This window comes from Gigantopelta aegis, chromosome 4 (genome assembly GCF_016097555.1).
Source record: "Gigantopelta aegis isolate Gae_Host chromosome 4, Gae_host_genome, whole genome shotgun sequence".
NCBI classification, from domain to species: domain Eukaryota; kingdom Metazoa; phylum Mollusca; class Gastropoda; order Neomphalida; family Peltospiridae; genus Gigantopelta; species Gigantopelta aegis.
This window is the reverse complement of record NC_054702.1, coordinates 32,297,591-32,316,110: the sequence shown is the minus strand read 5'-3', so window position 1 is coordinate 32,316,110 and position 18,520 is coordinate 32,297,591. Positions and strand designations below refer to the sequence as shown.

Here is an 18,520-nt window from a genome sequence, read left to right as displayed (position 1 = left end):
GGTCTACAGGCTGGTAGGTACTGGGTTCGGATCCCAGTCGAGGCATGGGATTTTTAATCCAGATACCGACTCCAAACCCTGAGTGAGTGCTACGCAAGGCTCAATGGGTAGGTGTAAACCACTTGCACCGACCAGTGATCCATAACTGGTTCAACAAAGGCCATGGTTTGTGCTATCCTGCCTGTGGGAAGCGCAAATAAAAGATCCCTTGCTGCTAATCGGAAGAGTAGCCCATGTAGTGGCGACAGCGGGTTTCGTCTCAAAATCTGTGTGGTCCTTAACCATATGTCTGACGCCATATAACCGTAAATAAAATGTGTTGAGTGCGTCGTTAAATAAAACATTTCTTTCTTTCTTTCTTTTAAACAAAACACATTTTTCTCTAAGACTAGATATATGGAGAATAATACAAGAGTGACCGTTAGATACCATTCATCTTACAACGAGTTGTTTTAAAATGTATCTAACGAGCGAAACAACGAGTTGTAAGATAAATGGTATTTAACAGACATGAATGTATTATTCTATTTCTTACATATCCTCAAAAACCAGGTTTTAAGCAAAATTTAACATCTTTTTTGACTAAAAGTTATTTACAGCCTTTGTATTTACCCGTCACAGACAAATGATTGTCAGGTTAACTATACGTCACAGTGTAATCGATTTCGATCGTGTTATTTTTGCATTGGGTGTATGGCATTGTTGACCTGGTCATCACCTAGGGGCAGCCAGTCGTATGTCTTGAAATTGTTAACATATATACACGTGTAAACAAGCATGTGTTATCAAACATAACGAATGAATGAATGAATGTTTAACGACACCCCAGCACGAAAAATACATCGGCTATTGGGTGTCAAACTATGGTAAATGGAACAAACATTTGATGATCAACATCAATATAAAAATTCAACAATTAAATTAAAACACAGTGTAAAGAACTGTGTAAAAATACAAATATCACAGAGATAAAATTAAAATTTACAATAAAAGTCCGTATCACGTAAAAACTGTAAAACAAGTTCTGGATGAAATCGAAATGCAAACATAACGAATGATGTTCTCACCAACGGGTGTATAAGAAAAGCCCCCCCCCCCCCCCCCCCCCCCCCCAATATATGACATCCAATAGCCCATAACATCCATCCTTTAGTGGTGTCGTTGAACAAAAACAAACTTCAAACTCTCATGCTGGGACTCGAACCCATGGCACCAAATCGCCCGAATTTCCCCAGAGACGAGCACGATAACCGTTCGGCCACCTAGACATTATTCAATCAAGAATGTTCAGTTAACCGATCACCCCTTAATGGGGGACGAGACGTAACGCTTGATGCGCGGTCGGTCTAAGATCGATCCCCGTCGGTGGGCCCATTGGGCTATTTCTCGTTCCAGCCAGTGCACCACGACTGGTATATCAACGGCCGTAGCATGTGCTATCCTGCCTGTGGGATGGTGCATATAAACGATCCCTTGCTACTAATGGAAAAATGTAGCGGGTTTCCACTCTAAGATTATTTGTTAAAATTACCAAATGTTTGACACCCAATAGCCGATGCTCAATAAATCAATGTCCTCTAGTGGTGTCGTTAAACAAAACAAACAAAAAACCCCAACAAAACAAAACAAAAAACATACCCCATAATGGGTTCGTGGGCAAACCTGGCATTGGCAAGTATAGATGTATAGACGTATGAATATCTTCGTATGTATATCTATAGTTTGGTTTGCTTAACGACACCACTAGAGCACATTGATTCATTAATCATTGGCTATTGGATGTCAAACATATAGTAATTTTGACATATAATCATTAGAGGAAAACCGCTACATTTTTGTCACAGACAGGATGGCACATACCACCGCAGTGTGTGTGTGTGTGTGTGTGTGTGTGTGTGTGTGTGTGTGTGTGTGTGTGACAACGCAGTGAGAGTTTCATATTCAAGAGATACTGACCGACGTTCTCTTGACCGTCATACAAAACAAAACAATAATTATTATTTCTAAAGCATGTACACGTCCCACATTTCCTTTTCACACAATTAATAATAAATCTGGTTAATAAAAAAATATATAAAAAACATAGAATACCAAGGAGTTCATGCTTTTATATCCTCACATGAACTTGATGGTACTGCGGTTGACCCCAAAAGCTGGGTTATGACTTTCTCACCTGAAGTGACCCAGGTACGCCTTGGAAATACAAACTACAAAAATACTTGGTTTAAAACCGCTGAACCGTAAAGAAGAAGTATTGGTATTGTTTATAGTGGTCGATGGTTTCTGCATGCCCCGTGTTTTACCTTCGTTGGCTTTGTACCTGCACATATAATTTACCTTTGCCAGGACGTACACCTTTGTGTTTTCAGTGCAGCTGGTGCTTAAATAATTAGCACGACAAAGGATGTGTTGAGTTCCCACTCCTCCCATCCCAGCCCTTTCGTGCACCCACGCCAGTAGCCCGAGTACTTTGACTTTCGAGGGCTAGACGGACATTTGTACAGATATTCTGTGGGGCTGAATATCTGTCCAAATGTCCGTCTATAACGGCGACTACAATTATTACAAGAATATACAAAAAAATTCTAGTTTGGGTCCAACTTTTGAAAAGGACACCTCGGGAAATGCAGGGAGGGTAAACAACTTTTAAAAAGGGTTATTTTCATCACTCGAACCGGCCTCGGTGGCGTCGTGGTTAGGCCATCGGTCTATAGGCTGGTAGGTACTGGGTTCAGATCCCAGTCGAGGCATGGGATTTTTAATCCAGATACCGACTCCAAACCCTGAGTGAGTGCTCCGCAAGGCTCAGTGGGTAGGTGTAAACCACTTGCACCGACCAGTGATCCATAACTGGTTCAACAAAGGCCATGGTTTGTGCTATCCTGCCTGTGGGAAGCGCAACTAAAAGATCCCTTGCTGCCTGTCGTAAAAGAGTAGCCAATGTGGCGACAGCGGGTTTTCTCTAAAAAAAAAAAAAAAAAAGTGTCAGAATGACCATATGTTTGACGTCCAATAACCGATGATAAGATACAAAATTAATGTGCTCTAGTGGCGTCGTTAAATAAAACAAACTTTACTTTTACTTATTCAAAAGTAGCCTACATTAAAATGTATTATCAATGTACGGTTAGTAATTTTACACAGAAATATCAAGCTGATCAAGATAATACACAATGCATATTCTCCATTAAAAAAACAGTAATTTATGCATTGTATCTGCTAAACACTGAAGGGTTTTATTGTCGAGTCATTTCGAATTTCGGGGTGGTGGTGCGTATTTGCATCACCCTCAGCTTAGACCCTCCCCTTAGATGCTCCCTTGTGCTACAATATAATTTTATGATTAAGGTTCATGCACGCTGTCCTGAGCAGACATCTCAGTGGTGTGGGCTGGACAGGGGTTAATGGTTAGTTCTTAGTTGTACAGCATCTACTATGTAGTCTTGAAGTAGTCAACTGGTGTCACTTGAAGGGGGAGTGCATTCTGTACTGGCAGTACCACATGGGCCAATTCGCATTCTACAGAAAGCGTCACTTTTCAAAATACAAATTCAGGATAAAACAATTAAAAGACATAAATATTGTTAACTTTTGGAAACTAGATGAACAAAGAAACATAAAATTATATCTGGCCACGCAGAACTGTAAATGGCCTGCACGTGCAGACACATGTTACTCTATAAACAAGTTCATAATTATGTGTGATCCAATTGGTTTATAGTGATCAAGAGCACATGGATATGTTATTTGGGTGTCCCTAATAACATATATGGAATAACTTTAGAATTAAAAACTATCCAAGGGTGTAGGCCTAATTGTGCATTTTCACACGGATATTCTGTATGTGACTAAAATTATACACTGTGGCAGTTTTGATTATTTAAAAATATTGAGTCCTTTAAAATAAATTTCATCAAAGTCATAAAGGTAGAAGGTATGCTTTCCTAAATAAACAATTTAAATTTTAAAAATAAAGTTTCTTGAGAAATAACAGCTAAAATATTCTTACGTAACACCAATGGCATTCAAGACTGTATCCTGGAAATACTATTATTCTTGAGACTACCACTACACTACTTGTTACTTATGTAATTAATATTTCCTTAAATGTTTTGTTTTGTTTTTTTCTTTCTTTTTTTCTTTTTTCTTTTTCAGCCTACAACTATTAAAGGCCTATTAGAATAAATGTGTGCTTGTTTATTGATAAGAGACGGCCGGTCAGACAGTTTAAAAAATATACTAAATTAAAATACAGAATTTTAATTTTGTTTAAATATTAAATTAAAGATTTATCCATTCATTAATTTATGTAGTTATTTTTGTGTTTATATTAAGGCTCAAAATCTATTTTACTGTATACTTGTATTCCCAATAACGAGTAAAAAGTTATAATTCTGCTTTTGCTTTTACGCAAGCGCTACAAAACATACGTAATATAATTTTCCGATATTTGACTACAACTTGGTAATACATTTTCGGTATGATTTGAACTTTTCTTTATGATAAAGTTAACCTCTTAAACAGGAAAGATTAGTAGTTTCTAACTGCGTTTAGCATTTGGAAAAATTAATTTTTTGCGCATGCGCCGTTCGACATTTTCAATTTAAAAAAATAATTACATAATAAAAAATATATTTCTGAACTATGCACAATGGACGAACACTTTGTTTAATTTTTTATTTTTTTTAAGGAAAAAATCAGTTTGTCCAGCGTTCCGGTCCGATCCGCGTTTTACCAACGGTCCCACAGGGAACGCCTTTTTTCATACTATCAAATTTACTAGGCTAGGCCTACATGTTATTTATTTCTGAGCCGATTGTTATAAATTGGACACAAAAATAGTATTTATTTTTTATTTCCAAAACACTTTTACTTGTCTTCTTACGTCAAAGCAAACAGGAATTACAAAAAACAAAAAACACACAATTTCTTTTTAAATAAATAATAATAAAAATAAATAAACCGAAAAAAAAAACCCCACTTAAATTGTAGAAGGATGGGACGGACTATAGTAAACTTAATAGTTTTAGGGGTTTGTAAAGTTTTGTATTTAGATACTTACTTGTCTGAACTTTATTGTTAATGAAAATCTTCACTAACTGTGTGAAGAAAAACCTCACACATGAACGACAAGCAGACGACAACAAATCGGATGTTAATTGCGCGAAACACGCATAACGCAGTTAGGGACGCTGAAGATATACTCTTTACATTCCAGAAATGTTTTATTTAACGATGCACTCAACACATTTTATTTACGGTTTATTGTCGTCAGACATATGATTAAGGACCACACAGATATTGAGAAAGGAAACCCGCTGTCGCCACTTCATGGGCTTTACCACTGGTCTACGTCTCGCCCCATCTAATGGTCATTGGTGTTACTCAGTACCTGGTAACACCAATGACAGGTAACACAAATGACAAATAAGTGCATAATTAATTCATGCTATTTAAACAAACGGTTGACAAAACTAAAAAAAAGTGCATGTTGTAGCAGACATACGATGTCTACAATAACATACAAAAAGTTTCTTAAAATTATTAACCATTACATAAATACGGTCGTAACACCAATGACAGTGAATATACCTACTTTTATATTTTGACAACATATTCATGACATTTAAAGAAAACTATTCACGTTCTGTTCATATGTCTAATGTTTTTAACAAATAAGTTCGATAGCCGATATCTATCGGTGGAATGTTTCATCCTGAGAGCATTTAGTTCCTTTGTTTTCTCATAAGTATAATATAATACAGTAACACCAATGACATAAAACTCCAGGGATAAGCTTATATTGCCCACCATCTTTTGAATACGGAAACTATTTACAAGATTGCTTCTTTAGTAAGTCAGCCATCAGTACGTATTACTGTTATATATTTTAACGGTTCACTCCCATAAGACAGACGTCCCATAGCTAAGCACAGAGATAACATAAAAGTTCTTATATATTAACTGCATGTAGCTACCAAAAACAGTCATTCAATTTTTTAGTCATGGCTGGTCTTAGAAGGATAGAATTTGTTCAATCACAAAAAGGTTCACCACAAGTAATATTGGATGGATTTTTATTTGCAAAGAATCGCACCAGAGGGGAAAGTGTTCACTGGAGATGCGTGACAAAAACGTGTACCGGGAAATGCACCACTGTCGGCGAATGTGTACGGAACACATCGGAACACAACCATCTTCCAAGTGATCCGAATGTTGCTCGGTTTATCAGCATACTACGGAAGCGTGCAAGAGAAGAAACAACACCTATGCAGCAAATATACAATGATGAGGTTGCAAAGCAAGCATTAGAAACTGTTCCTCATTTGCCTTCCTTTCCCAGTATGAGCAGTGCACTGTACAGACAGAGACGAGTTCTGATACCTGCCCTACCACAGACTAGAGCCGATGTCATCCTAGAAGAACCATGGACACAGACAAATGACGGAAGACGCTACCTGTTATTTAGTGATGGAAATGAAGATAACATGCTTGTGTTCTCTACAGATGAGCAAATCGTAGCTCTACAGGCTGCAGAATCCATTTTTATGGACGGAGCTTTCTCTTCTTGTCCAGCATTGTGGAACCAATTATACATCATCCATGCTATGGACGGAACCACTATGTATCCCCTTGTGTTTGCTCTTCTTCCCGATAAACAGAGGATAACATACATTAGACTGTTCAGTTTATTGAAAAATGAAGTTCAACAATTATTAAACCAACCCCTTGCTCCAAGTAAAGTTCAGACTGATTTTGAGATGGCTGCAATCCAGGCAGTTGAGACGGAGTTTCCGCAAGCTGAAGTAAAAGGGTGCTTTTTTCACTTTACACAGGCCATTTGGAGGAAAACTCAAGAACTGGGTCTTGCTGTTTTGTACAAAGAAGATCCAGCTGTACAGACATGGATTCGGAGGGCTGCTGGACTACCACTTTTGCCCATTGCACAAGTACAGGATGCATGGTTAGAAGCCATGAATGACGGACCTGATGTTCCACAGGCGGAGGCATTTAATGATTATGTTGTTTTAACATGGGTAGACGATGACTCCAGATTCCCTTTGATTGTATGGAACCATCATCTGACCACTGGCCCAAGAACAAATAATAATCTGGAGGGATTTCATTCCAGAATGAATCGTTCAATCCAAGTTCATCATCCAAACATATACCGATTTGTAGAATTAATCAAAGGAATAGAGACCTCCGAACGTGCTAAATTGAGACAGATAAACTTTGGAGCTGCCCCACCACCAAGAAAGAGAGTGTATAAGCAGAATGAAAATAGAATCGTGAGATTGAAGGCGCAACTAACCCTTGAACAGAAAACGCCCATTCAGTTCTTGGATGCCGTTGGACATCTGTTAAAATTAGTATAAATTGTGGAACAGACAGAAAATTGAATGTATAAATAAATCTAATTTTATATAATTTTGTTATGTGTTTTGTATTTAATTGTATCCGACTATTCCATTATTTACTACATGTATTATTCAAGGTAAACGGCAGGTAATTAGTAATGGGTCTTGTGTTGTTTTAACGCGTCTGCGTTATGGGACGTCTGTCTTATGGGAGGACACCATTTTAACAGTGCATGATATGTATAGTGTTATGCTAGGGACAGGTAACACTAATGACATTTTACACTAATCTCGAATAAAATCTCTATCAAAGCTGATTGCCAGAGAGAACAAAATGCTACATGACTGGATGATATTATTAACATGGTATCGTTACAGACAACACATTTAGTTTTCTATGTATAAATAAAAAAAGAAATTGTGCAGCAATCTGATTAAAATTAGCTCCACTATTACATGATGAGACCAGTAGAGCTAATTTTAATCAGATTGATTGTGCGGGGACATAAAAGTGACACTTTCTGTAGAATGACCCATATGATAAAGTTTGTTTTGTGTAACGACACCACTAAAGCACATTGATTTATTAATCATCGGCTATTGGATGTCAGACGTTCGCATAAGACTAAATCGGTTTACGGTTGCACACTACAATTCACCTTTGAATGCATTTTAGTAGAGTTTGTTTTTCTATGTCAGAATATATTGTCAAAATTATTAAAATAGGACAATGTCGAAGGGTTACGTGACTGCTATTTTTAGGAAGTACATTAGCTTCGTAACCTCCGTGTAAAAAAAAAATCAACATAGCTTGACCACTACTAGCATTTTGAGTTATCAGGCCCGTAGACAGGATTTTGAGAGGGGGGAAGGGGGGGGGGGGGGTCGTTTAGGCTTATGGTGAGCTATGAAGTGCCTCACGCGAGGGCGCGAAGTGTTGACAAATATTTTTTTTAAGATCCGACCCCCCCCCCCCCCCCACTCCGGACCCCACATTGGCTACGGGCCAATGTAGGCCATACCGACTCATTTTGCTGTAAAGTGGCAGAAACTTGACAAGTAATTTCAAACCAATGGTTTATTTAAATACTACTACCACTACTACTACTACTACTACTACTACTACTACTACTACAACTACTACAACTACTACAGAGGTCAACCTACTTTAAATCATCCACAAACTATTTAAAAAGATATTTCAATATTTTATATTATATATGTTTGAAGACGAGAAGAAGATTTGAAGAAGATTTCCTAAACTGGACACATATCAGGCGCAAGTACAGGAATTACGTGGCGAGCTAACATTATAGGGGCTGAGTCATTCTCTTCTGGAATTTTTTTTTTTTTAAACGAAATTCGCTATAAGCGTTAGGACAATAGGGGTCAACGTCCGAACCGCCCCACCCCCTCCCCCCCCCATCTCCGCGGCAAATAACTACGCAAACTGTTAAATTCGTGCGTGAACAGAAGATCCCCCCCCCCCCCACACACACCTCCAGACAATGGTGGACAACCGTTGTTAGGTGGAAGCTACGTCATATTTATCTTTGCATGTTGAAATACTTGTGGTCAAATTGGAAACTTCACTCCTCGACCCAGTGACCTAGATTGCACGAGATATAGCAATTGAATTCCGTTTACACCATTTTGCAAGCATGGTTTTAAAAATAGACAGCCCAGTCTTGCCTACAGCTTGTTGCTAACTAAAGTGCAAACCCAAGCATTCCGAAAATGTAGGCCAGACAGTTTAAGAGTGTTGGAAACGTCTGATGCTAAATGTTTGTTTTGATTTGTATGTTTTACTTTATGTTTTAGTTTATGCTAACTAGTATGCAATTATGGTTCAAGCATGCTTGCTTGGGCATACATTGGCCTGTTAGCTATCTGGTCTGTCTGTCCAGGACAGACCTAAGTTAATGATTGTTGGTGGTTATTAGTTTGTCCAAGACGTATATCGTCAATTTAGTTGACAGAAGATGTATTGGACTTGTGCTTAGTGAGAAGCATGGAAGAAATTTTTATTTATGATTAGGCCTAGGAGTATATAGCGTCAGACGTATGATTAAGGACCACACAGATAATGACCGACGAAATCCGCTGCTGCCACGTCATGGGCTACTATTTTCGATTAGCAGCAAGGGATATTTTATATGCACCATCCCACAGACAGGTTGTACATACGACGACCTTTGTTACACCAGTTGTGGAACACTGGTTGGAACGAGAAACAGCCCAATGCGAATCGATCCTAGACTTCAGAGGAAACCAGTAAAATGCAATAGGCCTATTATGTGACATGAACAATTGAATTTAAATTAATGCATATTTAAAAGTATACACTACAAATATTTCTACCACTCAAAATGTGCTAATGTTTCACCTATTTATTTTACAAGCATATCAAAACACATATCTGCAAAAAATATTGGGGTGTCACCGGGCTAGATTTTTTTTAAAACACATATCGAACGTTATGTCATTTTCTCCTATTTTGTGAACAAATACCTTAATATTGAAATCTATACCTAATAAAGAGTTTTTAAATTGAAATACATGTCAAATGTAATACATATGTGTGCATTATAGAACTTATTTTGGTACAACGTAATAACCATTAACGTTTGTGTGTTCTTGGCAAAAATGCGGAGTTATTTCAATATATTTAAACTACAATTTCATATTTTATTAGCACATTTTGACTTGTATAAAAAAAAAAATCACCACTCAAAAATGCCCACAAATCTTGTAAAACGGGAGGTTTTTTTCCAGGTTTTTTCTTACTTTATCTGTGTGATCCTTAACCATATATCCGACGTTTTATAAAATGTGCCGTGTCCATCGTTAAATAAAACATCCATTCCTTACTTCCTTTCACGTATTCAACACAAACAAGGTTATCACGTCAATATCACATGGTTCTAAATGGTTCTTTGGGGGATCGACACCAAACCATGTCACCATGACATTGTTCACTTGGAGGAGGTAGGTGGTTGGTACCAACACCTCTTCAAATACCGACCTCAACTGACAAATTTGGAACAATCAAGATGTTTTGGGAAAACAGTTTGGACTGTGATCTGATGAAGTTGTTTAACGATACCACTAAAACACACTGATGTAGTGCATTTGTCCCCTGAAAAATATAAAGAAAAAAACGTTTTAAAAGTACACTTTTTGTGTGTCTAGAGAAGATTCTGTAGACAGTAACTGTATGTGTGCCCTAATTGTTTCTTTTGTTATAATGCCCCACCCCACCCCAAGATGTAGGTTACGTACATTATTGTCATGAGTGAACTTATCACACTAGGAAGATTGACATCAGATTTACAGGGCTGCATGTCTACCTAGCTGGATAAGGGGGTGGGGCAGATGCACCCCATGGATACAATTTTATCTTTAAAAAATAGTTGACCCCCCCCCCCCCCCCCCCCCCAGACAGTGGCGTAGCGTGGGCAGGGCCACCGGGCGCAAAATTCTGGACTGGTGGAAGGGACTCGGGGGAGTGCTAACGGTCCACTAGTTAGGGGGCGCAATACTTGCCTTGCTCCTGGCACTGGCAACCACCGCTATGCCACTGCCACAGAAAAAATCCGGAAAACATAGAAACTTAAAAGAAAATTCTCTTGTAACCGTTTAAGGAGTTTTAGACTATTAAATACTCAGTTGCCCCCCCCCCCCCAAAAAAAAAAGTCCTAGCTACGACCCTGCCAAACCGACCGCGCATCAAGCGAGCGCTTCCCGAAAACAAAAACAAAAAACCCACACACAAAAAAGAGAGAGAAAATTAAAATGTAGCTAGCATTTTATATTTGAGTCCAACCTACATTGGGAGGGGGTCAGCCACATCGTTTGTTATGGGGCGACAGGAAATCATAAAAGGTGGAGCGGGGAGAGGTGATTGAGGGGGGCACGGTCTCTACGGGTCCCCTCTGGCTAGGCTTGTGATAAAAATGCCAATAAAAGTTAGGTCACAAAAACTATTAAATTTTAAAATAAAAAATAAAACCAATAAAAAATCATAATCCTTGAATATGAAAAGCGCCATATGACCGCAACCTCAACTCGTGACCTACTGTGTCTTATTGACCCGAACGACACCGCACTGACCTAAATAGTTCTGTTAGAATAGAGAGAAAAAAAAGAAAAGGAAAAAGCAGCTGCGCAGTGCGTTAAATATATTTGGACGTGGAATAAAGCTTTGCTTTGCACAGTTAGCACGTTATAAAAAAGACACAGACGATCAACGAATGTCTTGTGTGCTGTGTGGAATATCAAACACGGTTTATATTTGCACTATTTTGTACTCGAACGAAGTTTGTGTATTCGTCAGGATGTAGGTCAAGCGAGTATGGTGAATGACCTAACTTTGATAGATAACGGGGTCGAGCTGACACACTGCGTCATGCTGACCCGAAACATCGAGAATAATGTACTGATCTGAACAACTAGCAGACACAACCGACACTGCTATCTCATGCCGCTAAGGATTTTAGTTCTCATTCAGATATGACTACCTAACAACAAAATCCCCCAAAAATCTTATCTAACAAGGTAAGACTAAATTTTGTTACAAACCTTTTTTCTTCTTTTTTTTTTTCTTTTTTCGTTCACAGAAAAAGCTATTTATTTACGGTTCGTTGATTTGTCATACCGACCCGTGTTCTCTCATGCTGTTCGCTGGCGTTTACAGTGTTTTTATTTGAACCCGCTGGACACGGGTCATATCGGGTCAGAATAATTAACCGGGCGTGAGTGTTTTCATTTGTAAAGGGCGATTTTATGATTTGCAGGGTTTTGCTGACAAAGCTTCTGCTTGCAGGAAGGGAACTAGTTTTGTATCCTTGAACTTTCAAGTACTTGAACCTCCCCGAACGATTTTGTTTCTGGACACCGGAGAAAAGAACACGACAATGGTTTATATTATAGCAATAAATTTCCATGAATAAGAAAAAACCCAGAAGACAACATTAAAAGTTAATAGAATATGATTTGGTCTATTTATTTCAAAATGTTTATATATTTTTAAAATATATTTTTGTTTAATATTTTAACTGGGTTTTTTTTTGGAAAAATATCCGCCCGGTCCCCCCTTCCCCTAACCCTAACCCTAACCTTAACTCCAACCCTAACCCCAACCCTAGCCCTAACCCCAGCCATAACCCCAACCCTAACCCCAACCCTAACCCTAACCCTAACCCTAACCCTAACCCTAACCTTAACCCTAACCCTAACCCTAACCCTCAACCCTAACTAAAAATAATAATGGAGGGGACCGGGCGGATATTATACCTTTTTTTTGTCATTTTTAATTGTTTTGCATATTTTTTATTATGAAAATGTTTTAATAATTTATTGGAAAATTTACTTTTGGGGATATTTCAGATTTTTTATTTTTTTTATTTTGTTAACCTCTCAGGTGCTTATGATAACTTGCGAACAAATATTAAAAGGGTGGTGATATCATTTATAATAATACCAGGCCCATACAGAGGATTTTTAATGTGGTGGGGGGGGGAGGGGGGATGCAAATTCCTTTTGATGGGATCAACAATGGTAAAAAAAACCCAGGAAAAAACCTCTAGTTTACCTAACGTTATCTAAATTTATACAAAAAATGTGGACCTTCGGTAATTTGAGGTGGGGGGGATATGTGTATGCACCCATCGCACCCAAGGGGTCTAGCATCATCAATGACTGGGTCTGGAGCAGAAGTGGGGTTGTATGGGGTTGCAGATGATTTGTCAACTTTCCCCCCATTAATTTACCATACATTTTGCCCACAGACTGAATAAATGTATCAGTATCATGTCAATACTTATGTACCATACTAAGTAAATCTAATAAAAAAAAAAAAAATGTACATTAAAAAATATTCCTGCTATTAAGTAAAACTATAAAAAATATAGTTGCTAACAAGAACATATCAGTAGCATAGGAGGGCGTAAATGTAGGGGTTTTTTGGTCCTATAAATAAAGGTAAATATATGGCATCTGCCCCCCCCCCCCCCCCACTAGAGGCTGTAACCCCTCAACTAGAGATAATGGGCCAGCATGTGGACATCATATTTTCAATTAATTGGTAGGAAAATGTATACCTAAAAATGAAGAATTAGGCCCTGAGCATGAAATTTAGATAGGTCATGCATTTAGGGCAGGGTATACTGAAAGTAACTCAGTGTATGTGTAACACTCGAGACATAGCTGTCAATCAAAACATCAAAAGTGTGCAAATAACCTAGCATATCATTCATAAGTTTATGCAGTAACTTTAACATGAGTTATAGTGCCACAAAAATGTGAGATTCGATAATAAAAATAATGGACTTGTAAATTTGATAAATTTGTGTTTATAACCTATACACACGGCTCGACTTTAATGACGGCACCGACACCAATTGCTCTTGTTGAGATATAAATTACCATAGGTAGAGAGCATCACCGACGTTACTTTTGTACTGTTGGTAAAATGCCTCAACAATGGCAAAATGCATGTTTGAAATGTCTTATGTACAATAAAATAACCTTTCAGTCATGTTTATTTGCTGCAAATGTCAGTTTAACCTTTAGACTACTGGATTAATTTTTAACAAAACCCACATTGAGTGGGTACAAGTTTATAATTTTTACTCACATATATTCACTTAAATGTTTTACAAATACATGAAATAAAGTTCATATATGAATCAGTAAGTATTATTTTCGTGTTTTTTTTTGTAATTTTTATTATTTTTAGATCAGCTAATGGTGATTAAAATTAGGCAAAAAATCGAAAAAGTTGCATTTACTTACGGGCATTTGTGGCCAGCTATCCAGTATTTATGTCCATTATTCCCGATAACAGTGGTTTTCTGACCAGAATTTTTTTTTAAACCCGAACTACGATTCATATTGCAATATTTGGTAATTTTCGTTGTTGGTAAAACAATCAAATTTATTATCAAATTAGCTGTCAGAATCAGCTATCGATCCCTGAAAATGACCGCGACGTGCCGCCGTTGTTGTCAAAACGAAAATACTTGCCAAAAACCACTTTTTGAACTCAAAATTTCAAGGTATTTTCAATTGAAAAAATCAAAACAAAAGCCACCATTTTGAAAAAAAACCTTTTTTTCTTTTATTATATTTCCGTTTCTGGTGAATGTCGTGTGCAAAACGGTGGGAAATATAAATTGGGGAATGCACTGTATACAGTGTACAGTATGTCGACTGACGTGACGTCGGGCGAGATATCTCGCCTGCAGTACTCAGAAGGTTAAAAACATATTGCCATAGGCAGGCTAAAAATTACCGTCTGTGGGCCGTTTCACCCAGGGCAATTCTTTTAAAAATTTCCGTGGGAGACAAATTCTTAAGTTCGAGCTCTGTATACATCTTGGTTGCCAGGTCTTTATTTTCAAGTAGCGATATTCCAACAACATCAATTATAAAAAATCAAAAAAATCGGTTTTGCTAAACTGATGTGATGATCGATTATAAAAATGTATAATCCATTGTATGGAAATGTTAACTGTTCCTCCAGTGTATATACTGGAACTGATGTAAATAATATGTTGGGATTGGAGTTTGTTTTTATGTGTATGTAAAAATAAAAGATATTAAATAGTGTATTAAAGGTAAAATTAGCCATTTGTAGGGTTTAGGCCCTGTTGAACATGACAATAGGTGTTATAAATCAAATTCTTGTTATGTTCATATAATTCTAACCGATTGTGTAAGGCCAAAAAAAAAAATAGGTGTGTTTCCGGTTGACCGACCGTCCCTAGTTTTACCCCCCGCGACCCTAATTTTTTTTTCTCTTAAACTGAAAAAAAAAACTGAAAAAAAATAAAAAAATAAAAAGAAGTAAAAATAAAAGAGGACAACATCACCAAACAAGAGTATTTCCTTCCTTGCACATTGTTTACGTACTATTATACGATACATTTTGCACATGTAATTCCCTTCCGAAAAACATCGAGAAATTATGGAAAAGCTTTTGTAATAGAGTTCCTTCCCCTGATTAACTACCACTGAACAGCTTGGTCGGTCACGGAAGTAACCGAATGTACGAACATAGCCTTGGTACAGGTTATTTCGATTAAATATAATCGTATCAATTCAGCTTAATTCTCGTCTTCACTTAAATCAACAGGTCTTATTATTAATGCATCTCAAATGTTTGCATAAAGTATTTAAATTAAGAACAACAAAATTAATACAAATGTCCCATTAATTTAAGGAAATACACAAACAGTGCATACCAATACTACTACTACGACAACGACAACGACAATAACGATAATGATGATAAATAATAATAGTAATAATAATAATAATTATTATTATTATTATTATTATGATAGTATTCAATTTAAAAAAAAAAACCCTACCTACCTACCCTAATTTTTTGGGGGATGCAACCGGAAACACACCTATTTTTTTTTGTTGGCCTAATCAAAAGTTGATTGGTTGGTGTAAACCTATTATAACCAATCATCAGTGATGAAATTCCGACCGATTTCCATAACTTAACTATTTTGTAGTAACCTTGTGTCAATGCCTGTAATACTAATAGTTTTATTATTTCAGAACTGAACCAGCATTTTTGAAAAAGTAAAATAAAACATTAACTTGTCACTGTTCTAATATTAATATTAGGATATGATATCCACAATACTATGTATCAATATGGGGCAGTTGTATTACTATACGTACAATACAGGTTTTTGTAAGTTTGATTGAAAAAAGTTGTTGCAATGACTTACGAAAACCAACGTGAATACTGTATTACGATTTCTCCAGCAAATAATTTAGGGCTAGATATAGTATGTTTAACGAATTAGGTTGGTTTACTTAATTTTTTTTGAGATATGTTTGAGAGTATGGACATTAATAAACAAGCATTTGAAATAAGCACTTGTCTATTAGTACATTTTTTCCATTAGCAGCAAGGGATCTTTTATATGTACTTTCCCACAGACAGGAAAGCACATACAACAGCCTTTGACTAGTTGTGGTGCAGTGGGTGGAATGGGGAAAAAACCCAATCATTTGAATGGATGCACCGAGATGGCTTGATCCTGTGATGCAACACCTTAGGTGACAGGTCAACCGACTGAGCTAAATCCCACCTTTGGTGATACAGTAGACAAATTATTTGGATACATGAAAATATTTGTGGACATGTAGATTTCTTGATGTACATATCCAGTGGACTAGTGAAACATTATGCTTATTTCTTTCACTGGTGAATCTGTCTTGCTTTTTCCTTCATTGCATCTACATTTGATCATAGATGTTACTAATCAGGGGTCAAATTTTACCACAGCACCTACGGCAACTGTTGTGATTGCCATCTTTACTTGCCGTTGTGCTCTGAAAATTGGACATTGACAGCACGAAATATACCACGATGCCCTAATTCAGGGCTAGCTCTGGCACTTGCCAAATTCTCCAGTTCTGAATTCTGAAAGCAGTTGGCAAATTTTATTTTAGTTTGGTGAAATAATTTCATGTAATAATTGACATTTTAAAGAAAATAACTGACAGTTTCTGCAATTTTTGAAGTTTAATAAACAATTTAACAAATTGTTTTGCTCACCCAGAGCTAGCTCTGCTAATTGGTTTGCCACTGTCTGCTAAAACCTGTAAGTTGCCATCATGCCCCTCTTTTGAAGGAAAAGTTCATCTTGGTGCTCCTCCAACTTGCCTTGGTGCCCTAATTTGTATTCTAAAGTGAGGTTGACGCTCCCAAAGGTTTTACCCCTGACTCATAAATGAATGATGATAAAAGATTATTTCACTGTTGCATGACACTCATTTTTGGCAAAGCATACAGGGAATGTTTAAACTAGGCCTGCTATTTTGACCTTCCTGAAAAATGTATTTTTACCACTTTCACCCTATGAAAATATTGCTGCATGGATGAACAGTTGTGCAACCCTGCAGCTAGGTGCCAGTTTAAAAAAAGTAAGTTATTTAACTTGTATCATGTCTTACGTTTGAGACAAAATGTAGCCCAGTGGTAAAGTGCTCGCCTGATGCACGGTTGGTCTTAGATCAATCCCAGTCGATGGGCCCATAGGGCTATTTCTCCTTCCAGCCACTGCTTCATAACTGGCGTAACAAATCCCTTGTTATGTACTATCCTGTGATATGATATATGTAAAAGGTCCCTTGCTGTTAATCAAAACGAGCAGTCCATGGTGTGCTGGCAGCAGGTTTCCTCTCTGATCATATCTATGGTCCTTAATCTGACACCATATAACCATAGTTAAAATGTGTTAAGAGCCTTGTTACATAAAACATTTGTTTCTTTCTTTTTCACTTGATTTAAGTGAATTAAAAAATATTTGGCTGTGAAGGAAAAAAAAAGAGTTTGTTTTGTTCAACGACACCACTAGACTATTTAATCATCGGCTATTGGATGTCAAACATTTGGTAATTCTGACTCGCAGTCATCAGAGGAAACTGGCTAGATTTCTCCTAAAGCAGCAAGGGATCTTTTATATGCATTTCCCACAGACAGGAAAACGCATACAACAGCCATAAAAATACAAATATCACAGAGATACAATTAAAATTTACAATACTGACTTTTATTGTAAATTTTAATTTTATCTTACTGTAATATTTGTATTTTTGCACAGTCCTTTACACTGTTTTTATTTAAATTTTGAATTTTTATATTGATGTGATTCAACATTTAATGTTTTGCTTTTACCATAGTTTGACACCCAATAGCAGATGTATTTTTTCGTGCTGGGGTGTCATTAAACATTCATTCATTTATTCATTCATACAATAGCTGTTGACCAGTTGTGGTGCACTGGTTAGAATGAGAAAAAAACCCCAATCAGTTGAATGGATCCATCAAGGTGGTTTGATCCTGTGACGCAAGCACCTCAAGCGAGTACTCAACCGACTGAGCTAAATCCCGCTCCATGAAGGAAACATTTCATTTATCACTAGATATGCAGGGCCTGAAGAATTTGTTATCTATGGTAATTTTAAACCTGTCTACAGAAATTTTAGACCAGTAACTTTTGCAACAGGTAAAAAAAATAAAAAATTATCCTTTAACCAATGGCAGTAAGTTTTTATTTGGCAGCAAATAGAGAGAGAGCAGAGAGAGAGAGAGAGAGAAAGAGAGAGAGAGAGAGAGAATGAGAGAA

General features: G+C 37.1%; 1 protein-coding gene across 1 annotated transcript in view; it reads left to right on the top strand.

The window, feature by feature from the left end:
• The first annotated feature begins 11,653 nt into the window (after positions 1-11,653).
• The window catches only part of LOC121370394 (retinoic acid receptor RXR-beta-like), a 168,834-nt gene continuing 161,967 nt past the window's right edge, over positions 11,654-18,520 (top strand). The window contains exon 1 of the mRNA XM_041495583.1: positions 11,654-11,918. The gene's annotated coding sequence lies outside the window, so the exon portion shown is untranslated. The remainder of the gene's footprint in view (positions 11,919-18,520) is intronic.